The sequence below is a fragment of the Acinonyx jubatus genome, chromosome B1 (genome assembly GCF_027475565.1).
Source record: "Acinonyx jubatus isolate Ajub_Pintada_27869175 chromosome B1, VMU_Ajub_asm_v1.0, whole genome shotgun sequence".
In the NCBI taxonomy this organism is placed as follows: domain Eukaryota; kingdom Metazoa; phylum Chordata; class Mammalia; order Carnivora; family Felidae; genus Acinonyx; species Acinonyx jubatus.
The window spans coordinates 144,266,167-144,277,102 of record NC_069382.1 but is presented as its reverse complement, the minus strand read 5'-3'; the positions used below and the strand labels follow the sequence as shown (position 1 = coordinate 144,277,102).

The 10,936-nt window shown below is 37.1% G+C and overlaps 2 pseudogenes; both read right to left on the bottom strand.

Moving 5' to 3' along the window:
• Positions 1 to 4,587: 4,587 nt before the first annotated feature.
• On the bottom strand, positions 4,588 to 5,450 carry LOC128314283 (small nuclear ribonucleoprotein-associated protein B-like; annotated as a pseudogene).
• On the bottom strand, positions 5,404 to 6,611 carry LOC128314282 (SNRPN upstream reading frame protein-like; annotated as a pseudogene).
• Positions 6,612 to 10,936: the final 4,325 nt, after the last annotated feature.

Genomic DNA, 10,936 nt, shown 5'->3' with positions numbered 1-10,936 from the left:
GGTTAAGGGGAAGAAACATATGGCCACCTTGAGAAAAATACTCATTTTCGCATCCTTTCTTATAGCTTGTGGAGGTGAGGATATTGAATTTTGATATAATGTAAGCAGAAGTCTATTGGGGGTTTTAGGGGAGATTTGTGTTTGTTAATAATGGAGTTGGTGTGCCTAATTTCATTGAGTTACTGAATCAATTTTAAGAAACCTATCTTTACACTTTGTGATGTGAAAGAAAATCTGGTTTCTTTATTGGCCAATGACCTTTTAACTTCTGTGAACTGTCTTTTAATATTCTTTGTCAAATTTTCTTTAAAAATTGTTTTTTTGTCTTATTGATAAGCAGATATCCTATATGCACTTGGGATACCAATTCTTTGTTAGGTTTATGCACTGCTGATAGTCTCACATTCTGCAGCTTGTGTTTCCATTTTGTATGTAGTATTTGTTCCAGAAACTTCAAATTTAATGTGGTTAAATATGTCAATAGTTTCCTTTTTATATAGGTCTTTTGTGATTATCTAAGAATACTTTATCCTGATGATGGACATAAATCTATTCTACAACTTTTTCCCTCAATTTTAAAGTTTTGCTTTTCTCTGGTTGTTAGGCTGTATAAAATTAATATTTGTGTTTGGTGTGAGGTAAGGTTTATTTTTGGGCTCTCTGTTCCGTTCTAATGATCATTTTGTCTATTTGTACAAGAATATCGCTTTAAATACTATTTATAGTTTTATACTATTAAATACTATTTATAGATTTATAGTTAGGCTTGATCATCTTCAAAAAGCTTTTCTTGTCTCTATTGGGCTTTTTATGCTTCCATATGAATTGTTTTAAGATCATCTGCTATAGCGGTGCCTGGGTGGCTCAGTCAGTTAGGCGTCTGACTTCCACTCAGATCATGATCTCACAGTTTGTGAGTTCAAGCCCCATGTCAAGCTCTGTGCTGACAGCTCAGAGCCTGGAGCCTGCTTTAGATTCTGTGTTTCCTCCTCTCTCTGCCCCTCCCATGCTCATTCTCATCTTTCTCTGTCTCTCAATAATAAATAAACATTACATTTGTTTTTTCTTAAAGATCATCTGTTATAAATTCATGTAAAGGTTTGTTGGTCATTTTATTGAAATTGCCCTGATTTCAGAGGTTGATTTGAGAGAATTAAGTTTTATAATATTGAGTCTTCTGTAAGCATGGTATCTCTCTCTCCATTTATTAAGATGTTTTTTGTTCTTCAGTAATTTTGGTTAATATTTTTGTAGACGTTTCAAACATTTTTGTGTGATTTTATTCTATTTTGATTTTATTCCAACAAAATGGGCAATATTTTTATTGCTTGCTATTGACAATGGATACTTTTTATATTTCATTTAAAATATGTGCTACTTTTATAGAAGAATGCTATTTAGTTTCCTACGTTGATCTTGTATTCAGAGCTCTTAACAGATACTCTTACTCTAATATTTGGTCCTTTGAATGTCTTTGATTTTATATATAGACAATTGTACACATTAGTTTTAAGTTCTGCTGCATGCTAAGATTATACTGCAGTGGCTAAAAAAATGAAAGGATGTATTTGCAATAAGGAGCCTGGAGGGAGACAGTCTAGGGCTGTGATAGTGGCTCAGTGGTTTCATTGAGGACCAGACTCTCTTAACTTCATGTTTGCTCGTTGTGACAGTATTGCTTTCATCCTCATTATTACAAGATGACCACTGTCCCATGAGGCATAAAGTGAGCATTTGAGTCAGTAAGACGACAGAAGAATGAAAGGACAACAAACTGACTTGGGCCCTAGGACGCTTACCCTTCTTCAACCTGGAGGGACTGGACTTAAGCAGAATTCTCTATAAGATCTTTTCTTTCCCTCTGTATTAGGAAATACTTTCTTGCCCTGTTGCAGGCAACTCACTTTCCCAGGCAACACCCAAATAACAGTTGCATCCAAGTCCAGATCACCTGGTGTCCAAATGGATTAATTATCCTTCAAAGATTAGGGCTGCTCTTACATTGAGCCCTTGTCCCTATGGAAAAGGAGGTCTAAGAAGAAGATAGACTCAGTACAAATACAGAAAGTACAAATGTGGGATCTTTATCCTTTCCTTTCTGCTAATGCATGCAGTTACTCTCTAGTTATTGACTGACTTTGTATCTAGCAACGTTGGTAAACTCTCCTATTCCAATATATTTTTTGTAAATTTTTTTGTTTTCTTTGTTATGTCATCTGTAGATTGTGACGTTTATTTCTTGAATTATTTTTATGCTCTTTAATTTCTCTTTAAAAAAAATTTAGTGTTTATTTTTGAGATAGAGAGTGAGCATGAGTTGGGGAGGGGCAGAGAGAGAGACACACACAGACTCCGAAGCAGGCTCCAGGCTCTGAGTGTCAGCACAGAGCCTGATGGGGGGCTTGAGCCCATGAACCATGAGATCATGACCTTAGCCTAAGTCGGCGCTTAACCAACTGAGCTACCAGGTGCCCCTTTAATTCCTTTTTCTAATCTTACTAAGTTGGCTAGGATCTCCAGTATAGTAATAGAATTAAAAGTTGGATCCTTGCTGATACTGATTTTTACTATTGAATACAGTGTTTATGGCAGTTTTTTGTGAACACCCTTGATCATGTAGAGAGCTTTCTTCTTGTCTAAGTTTATAAATAGTTGTGCTTATTAATGTTGAATTTTATTAAATGGGATTTGCCAGTTTTGACATGATTATGACCTTTCTACTTCTGTTTGATAATTCAAATTTATATTCCTTATAAAAACACAAATTGCTATGATGTATTATCTCTTTTATATGTTGCTGGCTTCAGTTTTTAAATATTTTATTTAGATAGGTCTAAGACTATGAATGAGACTGGCTTGTAGCTTTATTATCTTGTACCACTTATGCTATCATTTATGGTTATAGCAGTATATTATTGGAATTGAGTAATGTTTCTTTTTTGTATTCCATAAAAGAGTGTTAAGTTTGGAGTTAAGGGGCACCTGGATGGCTTAGTCAGGTAAGTGTCCGACTTTGGCTCAGGTCATCATCTCCCGGTTTGTGGGTTTGAGTCCCGTGTCAGGCTCTGTGCTGACAGCTCAGGGCCTGGAGCCTGCTGCGGATTCTGTGTCTCCTCTCTCTGCCCCTCCCCTGCTTGCACTCTGTCTCTGTCTCTCTGTCTCTCTCAAAAATAAATAAACATTAAAAACAATTTTTTAAAATTTGGAGTTAAGAGTTTCTTGATTTTTTAGTCAAATTTGTCTGTAGAACAATTCGGGCTGTTATTTTATTAGTTACTAATAAAACAACTTCAGTTTTAAGGCATTTCTTATAAGAAATTATGTTCTGTTGACCTTTTCAAAGTTATTTGAATATTAATTACATATTTGTTCTCTCTACAAACTTCTTGTTAGTACACATTTTTGAATTTTCAAAATGGGATCCTGGGGTATGCATTGTTGCACATTGCTTCTTTCCCACGTTAGGTGTATAAGACTCATTCATGTTGACACAGTGCAGATTAGTTTTGATATATGTTGTTTTCCTTACATTATAAGGTAAAATATTTTCTCTTAATTTCCGTTAAGAATTTTCTTAATTCAAACGCATGGCTATCATCTAGGTATATTTGCATTACTGAATTTTAGTAAAATTGCATTATGTTCAGAAAGCATGCATTGAGTGATTTCATCCTTTTAAATTTGTTACTTTGCTTTATGTCTATTCAAGGTCAATTTTTATAAAAAGTTCCTTTTATGGTTGAAAAGAATGTATATACTGCAGTTATTGATGTGATATATATATGTAACATTGTATTATGATTCAGTATATTAATTTATAACATATTTGTTAATTCATATTTACAAAATCTTATCTTTGAAGCCTATTCCATCAATAACTAAAAATGGTTTATTAAAATATAACCACTTTAAGTATAGATCTATTTCTCCCTTCACTTTTGTCAATTTTGTTTTTATCAGTTTTCATAGATTTTGTTTCCTCATTTATTTAGAAGAAATTTTATTAGGTGCCTACAAATTTAAAATAATTAAATCTTCCTGGTCCATAGGACTATTTACCTTTAAAAAATAAATACTGTAAACTCACCAATTTTAACATATCTGATTTGCTACAATCCACTGCAGTTATTCTCTTTTCCCCCAGTTGATCTTGGTGAAAGTGTTTGTCCCTTGCTTTGTACTTTATCTCACCTAGATGTGGTCGAGCTATTTCTTTTTTAATGTTAAATTTTATGTTGAAAAATAATATGCATCTAAAGGTGTACAAATTATAAGTACACATTTCGACAGCTTATCATAAGGTTAAGCTCACCTGTGTAACTAGCATCCAGATCAAGAAAGAGAATTTTAGCAGCATTCCAGAAGCTCCCTCATATCCTCATATGCTCACATATCAATAGTGTTCCAAGAACAACTTGTCCTGACTTCTAACACTACAGGTTACCTTATTTTTTGCAGTTTAATTGCTCTGTGCATCTGTACATTTATTAGCTAGTATTAATGCAGCAAATAGGAAACAAAAGCTCACAAACACTCTACAGAGTTTCACAAGACACATGGCAGGGGAAAAAAGTAACTTAAGAAGGATCAAAGTATCCTAGGGTCTTCATGGATGCATTCCTGGGGAGATAGGGGTCTCATTCCTGGAGAGGGCATGCCTACTGGCATCCCTCGAGCAGAGGGAAGCTTGTTGGTGGGCCCATGGGTGGGTCTCATATCAGGTGGAGGAACCATAATGCCTGGAGGTGGTATTGCTTGACCAAAGAAATGGGTGGTGTCCCCCATCCTGGTGGATACTGAGCTGGGGCTCCAACAATGCTGCCAGTAGTAGCAACAAGAGTAGCTGCTACAGTGCCTCTTCCCTGTGGAAGGCCCCCAACCCCTCGGACAGGCCCTGCTAATCCAGCAGGAGCCCGGGGAAATGGAACACCAGCTGGCATTCCTCTGCCAGATCTTCTGCCAACCTCAGGGCCTCCTGCAACTCCAGCAAATGGTACCTGAGAAATGCCTTTGGGCATTTGGGTACCTTTGGGGGGAGGTGGTCCTTCCACAGTCATGGAAACCAAGTTCTCCCCACACAGCAACACCAGACCCGAGATCCACTTTTCTTCACGCTCCAGATGCTTCACATTCTTTGGCTTGATCTTCCTGAATTCATCACAATCACAGAGGATCAGGTTCATATGCTTGTCAAAAGCCTTAAAGGTGCCAATGAAGATTTGGCCATCTTGCAGGATATATCTCATTGTATGGTCAATGTGCTGCTGCAACTCGCTTTCCCACAGTCGTAGTTGGTGTTCCAAAACAGCACCAAATCCAATGTCGATTTCAGGATCCTTAATACCTACAGCTTAGTGAAGACTACAGATCAAGGTATGATGCAGGCACTACCACAACCAGTGCAAGTTGGGACAGAAGCTTCAAACAGTTGATAGTACCTGGTGTTTCATGTGGAAATCAGCTACCTGGATGTTCCAATATGACTGTAACCATCTCTTACTGTCTCAGATGAGAATGCTTGTCTCAGTTCTGGCTGGAAACTTGCCATGGGTACTTGCTGCTGAGATCCCCTTGGGTAAAGCTGACCCTCTTGGTTGCTTAGTGAGGCTGTCCTTCTGTGTTTGACTTGGACTTCCACCTCTGGTACATCCTGTGCTTTTCTGTGGTCTGTCTCCAGTGTAGGCAGTCCCTGGCTGGCTCCCTGGCTTGCACTGTTGGCTGCTCCTCAGAACAGACCGTCAGGCATCTCCGGAGATTACTCCACCTTGCAGCCGTAGATTACTTTTGCCACCAGCTGTTTAGGGCCACAAACTCCAGCTAACCATGAAACTTGGGCTCCCTGTTAGTGCCAAGGAAGGAGGATAGCTCATACCCAGCCACGAACACTGATATGGTAAATCCTGCAACCTGCTTCTATCACTGAATACCAGTAACTGTTAGTCATGGACACCAGCCCCTGATCACACCTGGATAGGCTGGAGATGTCAGGAGGAACATTCTCTTACATTGTATTGATGTTCTATCACAATCCATGAGAATACCAGAGTAATGATTAGAGTTTTGTTAATGAGCTATCTTGAAGCGCCATGGCCCAAGCATCAGGATCCCCCTGCTGGAGTCTGAAGACTGGTTTTGCCAGGTTGCTCTGCACCTGCCAATCTTGTGATGGACAATGGAGGCCACACAAGCCTGCTACTGATCCTGACTTCCTGAGTTTTTCCCCCAATGAATGCTAGTCCAGCAAGCCTCATGTACCTGCCATCTGGTCATTTGTGCTTATTTGTTGACATTACTAACTTATTGCTGCTGGAAAAATTATCTAAAACTGTTAAAGATCCTACTGGGATATTGATAAGTAAATCCCTCTTTACAGTGCACAACAAGGCTGAATAATCATGGCTTGGCATTACCAGCCCTGTAGGGATTTGGAGCTCTGACAGAGGTGCTCATGGAAACAGCAGGTGGTTTGGCTCAGTTCCTAAGAGGCCGACTGTGTGCTGTCTGCCTGTCTAGCCCCTGTCAGTATCATAGAGATTTGGGGAGAATTTTTACCTTTTAACATATTGTGGGCTTGCCTCGCTTCTGGCTTCCTCCTGTGTCTGTTCCACCATTTCTTGCTGTGATATTTTGGTTCTTTTCACCTTCCAGAAGCCAAATTCCTTACTTTCTGCTTCTGTACTAACACTCCAGTAAAGCCACAGTTTAGCTCCTGCCAGGCCACGTTACTATGTTTATTTTTTTTATCTCATTTATCCAACATTTTCATCTGTTTGTAACAGACATAGTTTTAATATTCCATGTTGATCTCCTGTGAATTTTAAGCGTACTTATCTTAAAGTCTCATTTATTTTCTATTACTTGAGTTTTGTGAGCCTCAATTATTTATTTTGTTGCCTTATCAGATTTCCTTGTATGATTTAGAATTTTAATTTGGTCTTCAGTGGGCAGTTGGCCACTTATTTTTTTTATACTGTGTATATTCACCCTTCCCTGTCCAGTAATTCTGTTGCTGTCCTCATCAGTCTTCTGAGACCATCGCCTAGAGTAGGCTTTATATCAGTGGCTTAAGACTTCCATCCTACCTAATACAGACACAGATGGTTACACATAGAAATACTTATGTGTGTATAGAATATGTATACTATACATACAAGCACATATGTAGAGCATTTTAGGGTTTGTGTGTATATGTATATTTTATGTATATCATGTATATGTTAGTAGACATACGTGTGTTTCCTATCACTGTCAACTGGAAAAGCCTGATGTGCCAATAACAACTCAGAACTTGGTTTCTAATATTCTCCAATAAAAGAAACCTGGGCTTCTTAGAGAAAAGTCTCATTCTAAAACTGGGGCAGGAAATATACAAGATGAGCTGGAGTACCCTAGAGTATCTTCAAGTCAGGAAGTTCTCAAAGCCCTTATTGAGAGACGTATGTCAAAGGTATATGAGAGCCAAACAAAAGAGTTCCTGATGGCCAGAGCTAGAGCAATCTGAGAAAAAAACAGTAAAGTAGTACTGGATTATAACCCAAAGTATAAAATAACTATTCTGCTATAAATAAATGATTCATAAAGGAATGAAATGGGGAAGAGGCAAATCTGTGCACAAAAAATTCCAGATTTAAGTAAATGTTTTCTCTTAAGGAGATGGTACCTGACATCCCACCCTTTATGTGTAGGCCATACATAGTGACTTCCTTCCTAAGAGTACAATATGGAAAAGGGAAAAAGAACAAGCCTGTAGTAGAGAGATCTGGCAAACACTGCCTCAACCAGGTGGTTAATGTTAATATCAAGAGTAAGTCATCTTAGTATTAGGTAGGCTTGATATAATGATGAAAATGGTACTTACCCACTGTGGTCTTCCTTTCAAAAAACCATAACTCCAGTCTAATGATTAGAAGGACATCAGACAAGTCTCGATAGAAGGCATCCTACAAAATACCTAACCAGTAGCCTTCAAATCTATTAAGATCATCAAAAGCAAGGAAAGTGGAGAAACTATCACAGCTAAGAGGAGCCTATGGAGATATGGCAACTAAATGTAATGTGATATTATGAATGGGACTCTCAACAGGAAAAGGATGTTAGATAAAAACTAAAGAAATGTGAGTAAAGTATGGAGATTAATTATGTATGAATATTGATTTATTATAAAAAATATAGCATACTAATGTTAGATGTTAATAGTAGGAGTAATTGGATGTGGGTTATATGGGAACTCACATACTATCTTCTCTATTTTTTTTTTTAAATGTATTTATTTTGAGAGAGACAGAGAGAATGTGAGCAGGGGAGGGCAGAGAGAGTGTGAGAATCCCAAACTGGTTCTTCAGGGTCAGCACAGAATCTGACATGGAGTTCAAACCCATGAAACTGTGAAATCGGGACCTGAGCCGAAATCAAGAATGAAATGCTTAACTGACTGAACCGCCCAGGTGCCCCTATCTTCTCAGTTTTTCTTTAAATTTGAAAGTGTTCTAAATAAGTCTATTTTGAAAAATTACCTGATTTTTTCAGTTGTAGTCTACGATGGATTTACTATTCTTTCCTTTTCATCTATATGTCTATCCTAAGGCTAATACCATAGGGAATTGATAGTATTGAAATCAAGTAGTATAGTCATGTAGGTATAGCCTAAAACTCTTGTTTTTCAAAATTGTTATCATCTACTCCATATTCTTTGTATTTCTTTATAACATTTAAAATTATCTTGCCAAATTCTATTAGAAGCCTACTGAAATCACGGCTGAGATTATAACGAATCTATAATCAGTTTGGAAAGAACTGATGAGATTACTTATACAGTATCTCTAATTCAGGGACAGCAATATATCTCTATTTATTTGGGTTTTATTTTCATTTCTCTCTGCCTGTTGTGGGGAGAGAATTCTTCTTTTTACCCTCAAGGTCTTTCAGTTGGACTAAGAATTAAATTTACATGAGACAGGTTAAGAGGAGAAAAAAACATGAAGTTTTATTATGTGTGCACAGTGTCCCGATAATTGGACCTAAGGAAATAACCAAGGCAGGCAGTTTTTATACATTTTGGATAAAGAGACCATGAATCTGTGAGAATTTCTAGGATAAGTAAATCAGATGTTTAAGACCTTTAATGAGTAAGGAATTCTAAGGAGAATTTGGGCTGAGGTAGCAGGTGATAAAATAAGGTTTGTGTTTACAATTTTCTCAGCTTTAAAGTCTCTATCTCTGGTGATAAGGATGTCTTTTTACTTTGTAGTATAGGGAGGATATTTTTCATATGGGAGATCTGCTTCCTGCTTTCAGGGAGACAGAGGAGGAGCTTGGGTGGTTTTGCATGGGTTGTTTCTTATTTAATCAATATGCCAATGTGGCACATTTTGGGGGCAGCCTGCCCTTGGTTCCTACACGATGTCCATAATTTTTTCTAATGCATGTCTTTCATGTCTTTTGTTCAGTTCATTTCTAAGTAATTTTCAAACTATTATGAGATGGATTTTAAAATTTTTATTTTTCAACTGTTGTTAGTATGTAAGAATACAATTGATTTTTGTACATTGAACTTGTATCCTGACACCTTACTAAATTTATTTACTGTAGCCTCTTGTAGATTGCTAAGGATTTTTCTCACAATCATGTCATCTGCTAATAAAGATAGTTTTATTTTTTCTAAAATATTTCTAGCTAGGGGCTCTTTAATTTTTCCATTCTACTCTCAGTTTTCTGAACTTAGGGAGTTTATTTTCTGCTCTATGCCCTGCTTCCAGGCTTCAGGGACACTGAGGGAAGTGCATTTGGTTAAGACCTGGAGCACATACAGGCCTCTTCCTCAGTTCTTCTGCTCCTCTGTTTTCAGTGGGCTGCTTGCTTGCACTTTGGATTTCAGTGCACTCTTTCTCAGCTTTCGTGTCTTTCTACCAGCCTGCAGCATATTCCAGGACAGTCCAAGGGAAAGAGTCTGCATGTGTGTCTGCAGATTTACTGAATTATTGGGACTCCTCAAGGAATCTAATACATATGGCATCCACTAAAAGCACACTCTACATTTGACCAGTTAACTTCTATGTGAAGATTTCTATGGCGTATTTCTACAGCTCTGGCAGAAATAAAGACATTCATGTTTCTTTCCTTCTAGAGAAGACTCTTTGCTGTTTGGAATCTGTATATATTTCTTTGTATCATCAGGGCTATAAATGGAAAAAAAAACTGTGACGTTGTAGCATATCTTACTCTTTTTGCTAGGGTGAAAGCAACAGGCCCTTGCAACTTTCTACATTGTAACAAGGGATGGACATCCTCATAGGGATTTTAATTGGTACAGTGAATTGCTAACATAAAACAGAACCAAACTTTTAGAATTGTGCTTGGAACATTGCAAAGGCCCAGTAAATACTATCAATCAGATACCAGATTGGAAAAGTCTTTTCTTCTTTTAATATTCTTCTAGCCATGTGCTAGATTACTTTTTAGTGGGGTGCGTAGGTGTGTGTGTGTGTGTGTGTGTGTGTGTGAGAGAGAGAGAGAGAGAGAGAGAGAGAGAGATTTTGCTACACTTTAACATGAAATAAATTGATAGGTTTCACAAAAACAAAAGAAAAATGATGAACTGAGTGTGAATTTGCCCTAAGGCATACCCATGGTTAAACCCAATTCATAATTTAATCATACCAAAGTTTTGGTTATAATTTTCTTATAAACTGCATTTTTTAAGAACAGTTTTAGATTTGTGGAAAATTATTTGAGGGTAGCATAGAAAGTTCCCATACCAATACTTACATTTGTATGATAAATGTGTTATAATTAATGAACCAATATTATTATTGACTAAAGTCCATATTTTGTTTATATTTCCTTAGTTTTTACCTAATGTCCTTTTCCACATTCCCATCCATATTACCAATGTAATAAATTATGTTCAATCATTTGACTTAATTTTTAATAAATTTAA